This window comes from Myotis myotis, unplaced genomic scaffold (genome assembly GCF_014108235.1).
Source record: "Myotis myotis isolate mMyoMyo1 unplaced genomic scaffold, mMyoMyo1.p scaffold_m19_p_2, whole genome shotgun sequence".
Taxonomy (NCBI): domain Eukaryota; kingdom Metazoa; phylum Chordata; class Mammalia; order Chiroptera; family Vespertilionidae; genus Myotis; species Myotis myotis.
The window spans coordinates 163,372,898-163,385,366 of NW_023416324.1; the positions used below are offsets into that span (position 1 = coordinate 163,372,898).

The 12,469-nt window shown below is 41.9% G+C and overlaps 1 protein-coding gene and 1 pseudogene across 1 annotated transcript in view; both read right to left on the reverse strand.

The window, feature by feature from the left end:
- The window catches only part of UBXN7 (UBX domain protein 7), an 87,457-nt gene that overhangs the window by 59,333 nt on the left and 15,655 nt on the right, over nucleotides 1-12,469 (reverse strand). The window lies entirely within an intron of this gene.
- On the reverse strand, nucleotides 10,361-12,462 carry LOC118677169 (annotated as a pseudogene).

Genomic DNA, 12,469 nt, shown 5'->3' on the forward strand with positions numbered 1-12,469 from the left:
TCAGAGCACATCACAGCGAGCAGTTGAGCGGCCTTAGCATATCATTAGCATATTACACTTTGATCGGTTAAACAGATGACCAGATGACTGGACACTTAGTATATTAGGCTTTTATCATATACGATTATCTTACTTATTTCTTTCTGGAACTCCAATTAAATGTATGTTAGAACTCAAGTTTTGTTTTCTGTTTTGTTTTGTTTTTTTCAGAGAGGAAGGGCGAGGGAGAGAGAGATAGAAATATCAGTGATGAGAGAGAATCATTGATTGGCTGCCTCCTGCACACCCAACACTGGGAATTGAGCCCACAACCAGGAATCAAACTGTGACTCCTGGTTTACAGGTGGACACTCAACCACTGAGCCACGCTGGCCAAGCAAATATATGTTACAACTCTTCACTCTAGGCTGTGCTAATCTGTTTAGTGTGTTGTTTTTATCTGTTCATTGAACTTTAACTTCAGTTAATTTTCTTATATGTAGAAGTTCCGTTTTTTATTTTTTCCTAATCTGCTTTGTTGTGTCTCAGAGAGCCTTACTTCATACTCATGTGTCAATATTAATTAAACTCATTGGAATTACTAAGACAAAATATAAACTTTCTGCAGTCTCTAGGGCTCACTGTTTTATTTCTGCTGGCTCTTGCTTACTGTCCCATGTTCTTTGTACATATTGTGATTTTTTTTTTTTTTTTTTTTTTTTTTTTTTTGCTGAGATCTCATGTGCTTTGGAATTTTAACCTGTAAATTTTTGAAGCCTGGGTTGAAGGTTCCATTCCTCCTAAGAGGATATGATTTGATAGATTTTGTAAAGCACCTGTAGGCACTACCAAACAGGGACCACTTCAAAAACATTCTTGACTTGAAATTTTATAAGACAACATGGGAAATGTGACCCTGTATAGACCATTGTATAAATTCTCAGGGAAGCTATCTCCTGCCACTCTCCAACTACCCAGGTTGAAACAATAAATTCTCAACCTCATAAAGGAGCAGAGGTCTTCTTTCAGACTCCTCTCCTTAGGAAGGCCACAAGCTGTTTCCTGTTTCTTCTGCCCTAACACACTATCAAAAGAGGTCAATGCCAATCAGTTTGGGCAGATTCCACCAGGTTGAAGGCTTGCTTTAAATCTAGCTAACATCTGCATTCCCAATTACAGTTTTTAGTCTCTGTGTATTCCTTACTTTCTTGCCAGATCAATAATATATTTTGAAAGATTTTTTAAAATACACATTTTTTTTTCAGGATTTTTTTTCTCAACAGGAGTGTTATCCATGCTGTCTCTCTAGTTTAGCTCTACTGCCAGAAGGAGAAGTGCTGGTTCTACTCTTAAATAATCTGAGTGGACAGATTATTATGACCACCTGATGTTTGTAGGCAAATTAGCTATAATTTCGTGCTGAAGTTGCTAGAGGGCCATACCATTATAAATAGGGAAGCAGGTTGTTGACCACGACAGTAGAAATGATTTTTTTTCTGAAGATATGGGTAAACAACGCGATTTAACAGCCTTTGAACGTGGGATATATTTGAACGTGAGTGACCAGATTATTATGACCACCCCATCAGTACTTTGTTGGGCCACCTTTTGCCTTCAATACTGCGGCGATTCTTCTTGGCATTGACTCCACAAGATGTTGAAAGGTGATGCGAGGAAGCTAATACCATGCCTGATGAATAGCACTGTCCAGTTCTGTGAGATTTGATGGTTGTGGAACCAGCTGCCTGATGGCTCTTTTAACTTCGTCCCACAAATGCTCAACTGGATTGAGATCTGGTGATTGTGGGGGCCACCTAAGCAAGGTAAAGTCTCCCTCATGTTCTTGAAACCACTCCTGCACAATATGAGCACCATGGCATGGTGCACTATCTTATTGGAAAAAGCCATCTCCATTGGGATACGCCATCAACATGATAGGATGAACTTGATCAGCAACGATACTTAGGTATGTTGTGCTATTCAGACGTTGTTCCACACGAATTAAAGGGCCCAAATCATGCCAGGAAAACATGCCCCAAACCATAACACTGCCCCCACCAGCTTGAAGGGTTGTACTCATGCGTGTGGGGTGCATGCTTTCATGCTGTTTCCGCCAAATTCTCACTCTGCCATCTGCATGATGCAACTGGAAACATGATTCATCAGACCACATGACTTTTTTCCATTGCTCGACTGTCCAATCCTTGTGTTCCTGTGCGAATTGGAGACGTTTTATCTTGGTAACTGCACACAGCAAAGGTGTTCGAACAGGCCTTCAGCTTCCATATCCCATACGATGCAGTATACAGCTAATTTGCCTACAAATGTCAGGTGGTCATAATAATCTGGCCACTCAGAGTGTGTGTGTGTGTGTGTGTGTGTAGATATTTTATATATATATATATATGTATATATGTATATATATATATATATATATGTGTGTGTGTGTATATATATATATATATATATATATATATATATATATTCCATGTTCAAAGGCTGTTAAATCACGTTGTTTACCCATATCTTCAGAAAAAAACACTTCTGTCGTGGTCAACAACCTGCTGCCCTATTTATAATGGTCTGGCCCTCTAGCAACTTCAGCGCGAAATTATAGCTAATTCACCTACAAACGTCAGGTGGTCATAATAATCTGGCCACTCAGTGTATATCTCATATGTTTTCTCTACTACTATCTCTAAGATTTTATTTCCTTTTCTTTTTTAAATATCTCTAAGGCTTTAAAGCAAACCCTTAATACTTCTTACTTAACTACCACAATAGGCTTCTAACTAATCATCATTCTATCTTCCACCTGGTTGCTGGGGTTATGTTCCAAAATACAAGTCTGATTGTATCATACCCCAATTTAAATTCTTTAAAGATTTTCTGACATCTACAAAGTCCTTATGATCTGGAAAAACCTTTGTGATCAGGTCTCAGCTATCTTTGCCTCTTCCAAATCCTACACAATTCAGTATGCTAAATTACATGCTTGGAATATCCTTATTCTCCTTATACGCCCCCTCTCCTACTTCATCTGGTTCATGCATACTCAACAATCTCCCTAAGTGTTACTGTGTCAATTTGTGTGCTAAGCATTCTCTACACTACCTCCTCACTCCTATCCCTCTGACACTCTCTATAATCTATATATATAAAGCCTAAGCAACCATCCAACCGGTAGCTATGACACGCACTGACCACCAGGGGTCAGATACTCAACGCAGAAGATGCCGAGCTGCGGTGACTTGGCAGCTGCAGTTCTTGGGAGGGAGCCAGATTCTGGGGTGCATCACCCAAGAACTGCCTTCTTGCAATCCGGGACCCCTTGGGGGATGTCAGAGAACCGGTTTTGGCCCGATCCCCACAGGCCAGGCCAAGGGACCCCACCGGTGCACGGGCACTGGGCCTCTGGTATAATTAATATACATGGATATACTACTAAGCAATAAATGTTGGTTTACTTTCTGGCTCCTCCAAAAGAAAAGCTTCTTAAACATGGGGACTGGTTTTTTGTCTTGGTATTCCCAACATCTAGCAAGTTTGCTTGCATGTGATCAGTGTCTAATAAACTGACTTAAAGCTACCTCACAGTACTCAGCTCACCAGTTATTACACCAGGGAAGGGCCAGGCTTCAGCTAAAACAACTCTTCTATATATCCTTTGAATTTTATACTGTCTGCATATATTCATATTTTTATGGTTACCCCATAGAAATCACAAACTACAAATGAATACATAGGATAAATGGAGGAAAGATAAAAGTTCCAATGAGAACACCATGTACAAATTTTAAAAGTGCTATATCTCAATGTAAAATGAAAATCATATGCTCCAAAAAATTATCAGATGACATAGCTTCGTCTGATAGCTGACAAAAACATATTCCTATGTGAATGAACAAAATTATTTCATGAAACATGAGTGGAAAAAAGCATTAATATACAATATTATGATTTAACCAGAGGCCTGGCACATGAAATTCGTGCACGGGTCCAGTCCCTAAGCCTGGCCTGCAATCAGGGCCATCTTCCCCGGCTGCCGGCTCCGCCCCACACTGCCACCCACCCCTGGTTCCCCATTCGCCATCAGATGATCAGAGCATGGGGAGGGGGGGAGGGGGAGGACTGAGAAGTTGGCCATTCCTGCCCACTCACCAGTCAGCCCCACCCTCCCCCATCGCCACCCACTCCCAGTTCCCTGTTCCCCATTGGGCGATTGGGGCCTGCGAGCTGGAGGCACCTCCTGCATTGAGCGTTTGCCTCCTGGTGGTCAGTGTGCGTTATAATGACCAGTCGTTCAGCCGATTTGCATATTACCCTTTTATTATACAGGACTAGAGGTCTGGTGCACAAAAATTTGTGCACTTGGCGGGGGGGGGGGGGGGTGGTCCCCTCAGCCCGGCCTGTGCCCATTTGCAGTCCAGGACCCCTTGGGGGATGTCCACCTGTCGACTTAGGCCCACTCCCCGGGGGATCAGGCCTAAGCTGCAGTCAGACATCCTTCTGGCAGCCAGGGAGCCCTCGGGGGGTGTCCAACTAAAAGCTTAGACCCCCAAGGGAGCTGTGATGGGGAAGCTGGGGTGACAGAAGAGCCATGCTGTCCCGCCCCGCCACCTTGGGTCGGGTCGCACACGGGATGCCCGCCGCCCCAGGTCACAGATAGTAGGCCCGGATGGTGGCGGGGCAGGCGGGATGGTGCTGACCTGCCCTGCCCACAGTATGCAAATTAGCCGTCATCTTTGTTGGTGGTTAATTTGCATATCATGCTGATTAGCCAATAGGAGGCATAGCAAAGGTACAATTACCATGTTTGTCTATTATTAGATAGGATGTTAAATAAACATAGTATAGCCATGGCTCAATGGTTAGAGCATTGCACCCCAACCCCCCCCCCCCAGCACTGAAGGGTCTCATGTTCAATTCTCAGTCAAGGGCACATACCTGGGTTGCAGGTTCACTCCCCACCCCCAGTCAGGCAGTTTGGCAGTCAGGGCAACTAGTCAATGTGTCTCTCTCACATCAATGTCTCTCTCTCTCTCTCTCTCTCTCTCTGTGTCTCTCTCCTCTCTCCCTCTCTCTCTCCTCGCTCTCTCTCTCTCTCTCTCTCTCTCTCTCTCTCTCTCCCTTTCTCCCTCTTCCTCTCCCTCTCCCACTCTTCTCCCTCCTTCCCTTCCACTCTCTCTGAAAAGCAATGGGAAAAAAAATCCTCATGTGATGATTAACAAAACAAAATAGGACATATTACAAATAAAGCATCTGACCATTTCACTTAAATCTCTAGAAAATGACATATTTGTGTTGGCCAAAAAAATTTTCTTGGGGAACTGGACAAATATAGAATTGCCTTTTATTTGGGATTTGCCTTAGATATGGGTATATGTAGAGAGCTGCTATAGGGTCAAGCCTCGGACTAACCTGTGGCAGAGCCACATATAAGTCCCAGCTTGGAGGGCAGGGCCCTCCTAGCACAATTAAGCTTGACCTTATAGTCCTCCCTTATTCCTAGGTAGCTAATGGGCTGTGGGAGGTGCAGCAAGTGCTGCCAAAACACGGCTTGAGTAATGAAATAGATTTGAATCCCGCAAGAACATTGTAAACATGTTGACCACTCCCCTTGTTTTGCTTTGTGTGATCTGACTATAAAATAAAGCTTTGGCTTACAGGCTGGGTCACTGTTTCCTGATTCAAGCAGTGATCCACCTGGTCCCAACTGTATTCTCTTGTCTGTCTTCTTTAATCCGTCTTCTTTAATCTTTCACTGCACCTCCTCAGGTTCACCCCTGGCCACCATTCAAGTATATGGTTACTTAAGGACCAGGAATGTTTTTGTCCCTTTAAAGGAGCTACATATATTGCTAAATATGAGAAACTTTCTTCAACTTTTTTTTCTCCTTCAACTGCAAACATCCCATCAATCAAACAACAAATCCTACAGTTTCCATCTAATCCTATCCATTCTGTCCTTTCTATGCCCATTGGTTCAAGCTTTCAACATCTCTTACAAGAACTATGTCATCTCTCCACTCTTGGCTGTATTCACTTTGATGTACCTTCTACACTGGAAAATAATGTAAACTTAATTGTCTCCTCTGTTCAATAGTTCTGCATTGCTGGCTGGAAAAGTTTTCATCTCTCTTGAGCTACATACAAGATTTGGTCATTATTTACTGCTCCCATTTCATATCCCTATGCTTTCATCTCACCTCTATCCCATTCCCTCCAGCTACACAGATCTATCCAATCTAGGGAGATCCCTTGGTGGTACTTGACAATGCCATGTCTTTGCATGATGTGGATAGTGATACCAGTTGCCTCCTTTTTCTTGACACCACACCAAATACCCACCTTTCTGTTAAGTATTAGACCTTCCTCCTCCCTCTTCACCCTAAAATAGGTACAGGAACAGATACACCCTTTTCCATATGGTCTTGATCTCTATTGTTGTCTCTACTACCTTTTCTATCTTGCAAACTTTAAAAACATGGTCCCTGGCCAGTGTGGCTCAGTTTGCTAGGCTTCGTCCAGTGCATGGAAAGGTTGCCAGTTCAATTCCGGGTCAGGGCACATGCCTGGCAGCTGGATCCCCAATTGTGGTCATGCAGGAGACAGCCAATCTGTGTTTCACATCAATGTTTCTCTCTCCCCCCACTTCCTCTCTCTCTAAAAATCAATTAAAAAAACAACAACAACACGCCCTGGCTGGCTTGGCTCAGTGGATACAGCGTCAGCCTGTGGACTGAAGGATCCCAGGTTCGATTCCGGCCAAGGGCACATGTCTGGGTTGCAGGCTTGATCCCCAGTGGGGGCCGTGCAGGAGGCAGCCAATCAATGATTCTTTCTCATCATTGATGTTTCTATCTCTCTCTCCTTCTCCCTTCCTCTCTGAAATCAATAAAGAAATATATTTTTTAAAAAAACAAACACAAAAAACCTCACTCAATTGGCCCAGTTCTCACTTTTCTCAGGCTAGTTATTTTTTTTAGTTGATTTCAGAGAGGAAGGGAGAAGGAGAGAGAGATAGATACATCAATGATGAGAGAGAATCACTGATCCGCTGCCTCCTGCATGCCCCCTACCAGGGATCGAGCCCGCAACACTGGCATGTGCCCTTGACCAGAATCAAACCAGGAACCCTTCAGTCTGCAGGCCAATGCTTTATCCACTGAGCCAAACTGGCTAGGGCTCTTTTTTTTTTAATCCTCACTTGTTATTTTCCATTGATTTTTATTTCATTTTTTAAAATATAATTGTATTGATTTCAGAGAGGAAAGGAGAGGGAGAGAAACATCAATGATGAGAGAGAATCATTGATCAGCTGCCTCCTGCACGCCCCCTACTGGAGATCGAGCCCACAACCTGGGCATGTGCCCAGACCAGGAATCAAACCAGTGATCTCTTGGTTCCTGGGTCGATGTTTAACCCTTGAGCCACACCAGGCTGGACTCCATTGATTTTTAGAGAGTGGAAGGGAGGAGAGACAGAGAGTAACATAGATGTAAGAGAGACACATCAATTGGTTGCCTCCTGCATGCACCCCAACCGGGGCCAGGAGCCTGCAACCGGAATCGAACCCGGGACACTTCAGTCCACAGGCTGACAATCTATCCACTGAGCCAAACTGGCTAGGGCCTCATGCTAGTTATCTTTTAAGTTCTCAATCAAGCTAAACCAAATGTTCTCAAATTCTAGTATGTACAAATTTACATTCTCAACATCAGAAAACACACTTTACAGAAATGAAATCCCCAAAACAAATGCAACTTTTTAAGGGTATAAAAATTAATAAAGAAAACCGCACTAAAGTGGAATTGGGAGGCCAGAAGGGGGAACTCTCACACATACCACTCTATGTCAATTCCAGGAAGAATTGTCTATTACAGACTCCAACAAAAGAAATCTTCAACAGCCCTGCTCAGAGTGGCTCAGTTGGTTTAGTGTTGTCCCATGCACCAAGAGGTCACTGGTTGGATTCCAGCCGTGGCATATGACCAGATTATTGGTTTGCTCCCCAGTGGGGGCGGCATGCAGGAGGCAGCAGACGGATGTTTCTCTCTCTCTCTCTCCCTCTCTCTAAAATCAGTAAAAACTTTTCTTTTAAAAAAGAGCCCTAGTCGGTTTGGCTCAGTGGATAGAGCATCGGCCTATGGGCTGAAGGGTCCTGGGTTCAATTCAGGTCAAAGGCATGTACCTCGGTTGCAGGCTCCATCCCCAGTGCCAGTCAGGGCACATGGCACATGCAGGAGGCAACCAATTGATGTGTCTCTCTCACATTGATATTTCTCTCTCTCTCTCTCTGTGTCTCTCCCCCCTCCCTTCCACTCTCACTGAAAAATCTATGGAAAAATATCCTTGGGTGAAGATTAACAAAAACAAACAAATAATAACAACAAAAAGAAATCTTCAACAGGAAAAATAGATTATAGGCCCCAACAGGAAAACATGTACATTGCACATTGCATCTCCTATAAGAAATCGATTACCGGGGTGGGGCAGTGGGAAGAGATTAACCAAAGAACTATATGCATATATGCATAACCCATGGACACAGACAATAGTGTGGTAGGCCCTTGGAGGGAGGTGCGGGGTGGAGGAGCGTCTATGGGGTGTGGGGGAAAGGGGCACATTTGTAATACTTTCAACAATAAAGATACATTTTTTAAAAAATTGATTACCACAGCAACTCTGCCAACAAAAAATTTTCATGTCCTTGAACTGTCATCTTCCTGAATTATTTATTGCTTTTCTCCAACAGACTTTCAAAACAACCCCTCTCAACTTTTTCCTTTTTCTCCATAAAATAACTTTCCTGTTTGTTGCACTTGCCTGTGGCTTCTGCTATAGCATGCTTGTCCCAAATTGCAAGTATCTGCTGTTCCCAAATAAATTCATTTATGCTGGTAAAATAACTTTTATTTTTAAGGTCAACAAAGGGAAGGAGAAGTTCACATAGCCCAATAACCAACTTTATGTTAGATAATTAAGTACAAACCATTGGGACAAAAGCAGCACAAATTCGGTGAACAATTTCAAGATTCATGCGCTTCCATTTGTCAGAAAACCTGAGATTTTCAATGCTTCCCTAATATTTTTACACCATGTCCAGTTATACTGTGCTGTATTATTATACTTCTTAAATGCTAATCTAAAAGTTCAGTGTCTATTGTACTCCACCATTTTCATTTACTTATCTACACAGCAGCTTCTCACAGTTAAAATGTTGCTATAGGTAGACTGCTCTGGAAGCTTGTTCTCGCACAGAGATCATGAACTGTTACATTTGCCTCATAATGAACCCTAAAGCTAGCTTCTCAAGGCATGTGTTGATCTCTCTTTTTTTTCATAGAATTTACTAGCTGAGTTCATACCATTTTGTCTCTTGTCCTTGTGTACTCACATTGTACTAAAGCACCACAAAAAGCACAAAGAACATGCTGATGGACATTGAAATTCTCTTCTACCACAATAGCAACCAATGCTGGCTGCTTTTGCTCCTTTGTAAATTTATTTGGTCATACGGAAATTCAACTTAAAAATGACCACAGCATACAAATAGTTGCTGTCCACTACCCTCCAACTATCATAACTCCAATGCCACTAAATGGGAACCATCAAGAGAATTTGTGAGTTGTGAAATAAAAGATGCTATGAAAAATCAAAAACTTGTTAAGTCAATCCTCAGGGAAGCTAGCCTATCAACAATATGGTCTGCCTATCCCAAGTCTTTTCTTAACTGCCTAAATTTTTTTCACTTTATTATGCTGCCTAAAATGCTACCATTTAAGACAGGAGTGGAGAACCTTTTTTCTGCCAAGGGCCATTTGGATATTTATAACATCATTCGAAGGCCATAAATAATTATCAGCTTAGCCTGGCCAGCATGGCTCAGTGGTAGAGTGTCAACCTATGAACCAGGAAGTCACGGTTCAATTCCTGGTCAGGCACATGTCTGGGTTGCAGGCTCGATCCCCAGTGTGGGGAGTGCAGGAGGCAGCCAATCAATGATTCTCTCTCATCATTAATGTTTCTATCACTCTCTCCCTCTCCCTTCCTCTCTGAAATCAATAAAAAAAAAAATTTATTATCAACTTAAAATTAGCCTGCTATATTTGGTCAAACATTTAATTAATTCATCCCTAATGACATAGCAGGGCCAGACCAAGTGATTTCTCAGGCCTTATATGGGCATCTCCCAACCCTGATTAAAGAGATTAATTTGGGTAAGCAGACATCCTTTTTAAAACTATAAACTTACGTCCTGGCCATAAGTGGTTAGAGCCCTGGCTCTGAGCACCAAAGGGAAGGGTCTCGGTTTCAATTCCCAGTCAAGAGCAGGTACCTGGGTTGCAGGTTTGATACCTGGCCTGGTCAGGGCACTTGTGGGGACCTGGGGGGACGAACAAGGAAGAGATATACTTAGAGCATCAAAAAGACACAAGGTGTCCTGGGGAAAAGATACCAAACAACTGGAATGAAGGTATCAAAATTCTCCCTCTAGCCAGTCTTATATCCAGTAATGAAGAGAAAACATTCTTCATATTTTCTTCCGTTCTCTGGATAGGGAGTTATAGATAATATAAACATTATGAGCCTGGATAGTACTCAGATAAACCTGAGTTTGAATCCTAGTTCTGTCATTCACTAGTTGTGTTGTTTTGAGATAATTACTAATTTATTTAGCCCTGTTTCCTCAGTTATAAAATGGGGATGTTACCAACTTCATGAAGTAGATTAAGAAAATTCACATTAAAATAACTTGGTCCAACTCCTCGCTGGCAAATAGTTGACTATTAATAAAAAAAATAAAAAGACTGCCCCAAATTATATGGTACTCAAGATATATATCAATGACAAATGAAAAACACTGGAAGTATTTTTGTATAGCTTATGGAGATCCACACTGTCAGATAATAAACAGGCAGAGTAAGACTTTTCAGTTTTCTTTTTTTTAAATTGATTTTAGAAAGAAACATTGATTTGTTGTTCCAATTATTCATGCATTCATTGGTTGACTCCTGTATGTGCCCTGACCTGGGATTGAACCTGCAACCTTGGCATATTGCGATACTGCTCTAACCAACTGAACTATCTTGCCCTCCAGGCCATCAGTTTTCTTTCCCTCATTCATTTGATGCTATGAACATGTGTTTCACTCACGTTAAATACTCTTTTTCATTAAAAAAACAACTGTATTTACTTAAAAGCATTCATAATGTCAAATAGCTGCAAACTTTTTTTTTGCAATTACACAGTGGTATTCAGTTAACAGAACAATTATTCCATATAAGCTGCATCAGAGAGCTGAAGATGAAAAACTACCATCCCCATATATAACTAATTTGTTCTGCATACTGCACCAGGCAAGATTAGTGGCTACTGAAAATACCACCAGGACAGGACTATCCAAAGACACATTCGGTAGTGTGTTAACTATAAAAAAAAAAAAAAGTTTAAAAACAAACCTTACACGCCTTACATTTTCTTTAAAAAAGGAGTTGTGTACAAAGGGATTAAATGCTTTATAGACAAGAAAAAACTGCACTAGAACTAACATTCATCATTATCATCTTCCTCATTTTCTTCCTCTTCCTTTTTTTTTTTTGCTTTTTTCAGCCGTGATGACTCCATATTTGCCACATAAGGCTTTCCTTTAGCTTGTATTTCTCCTTCAGCTTAGCAGCCTTCCTTTCACCAAGCCTGCCACCTGCAGCAGAGCAATGTTATTCCACATCTCTCCCAGCTTTTTTGCAGCATCACCAATGGATAGGCCAGGATGCTCTCCTTTGATTTTGGGGTATACTCAGAACAAAACAAGAAAAAGGCCGAAGGCCTCTTGAGTGCATTGGGATCCTTGAACTTCTTTTTTGTTTCCCCTTTAGGAGGGATGTAAGTTTTCATTACTCTTTCATAATGGGCCGTCTTTGCCATGTCTTCAAATTTTCCTTTCTCTTTAGCAGACATAGTCTTCAAGCTCTCTTAGAACTTAGAAAACTCTGAGAAGTTGACTGAAGCATCTAGGTGCTTCATCTTTGTGCTCCATCCAGAAAGTTTGCACAAAGAAAGCATATGATGACATTCTGCCTCTCGTGTCTTAGGATCTCCTTTGCTCATGTTTAATTATTTTTCCTCAGTGCTCATCCAACTCGCACTTACGCCAGTGCTGTCTCCATGGAGCTCAATGTACTGCAATGACTGTGAGAGTAGGGGCCAAAAGCTAAACATACGTTTTTTAAAAAGTAGGGATGCAATAAAAAAAAACAAAAAGAATATTACTCTAGAAAAAAGTGAATGTTACGGATAAAATATAAAATGATATATGAAAGGGATCTGCTCCAAAATTTGTGGCAACTAAACAGCATTCTAGTACAACTGAGAAGCATCAAGAGCTGATATACAGCCCTGGCCAGGCAGCTCAGTTGGTTGGAGTGTTATTGCGGGTCTGATCCCCAGTCGGGGCGTGGAGAGCAGGCAACCGATCAATGTTTCT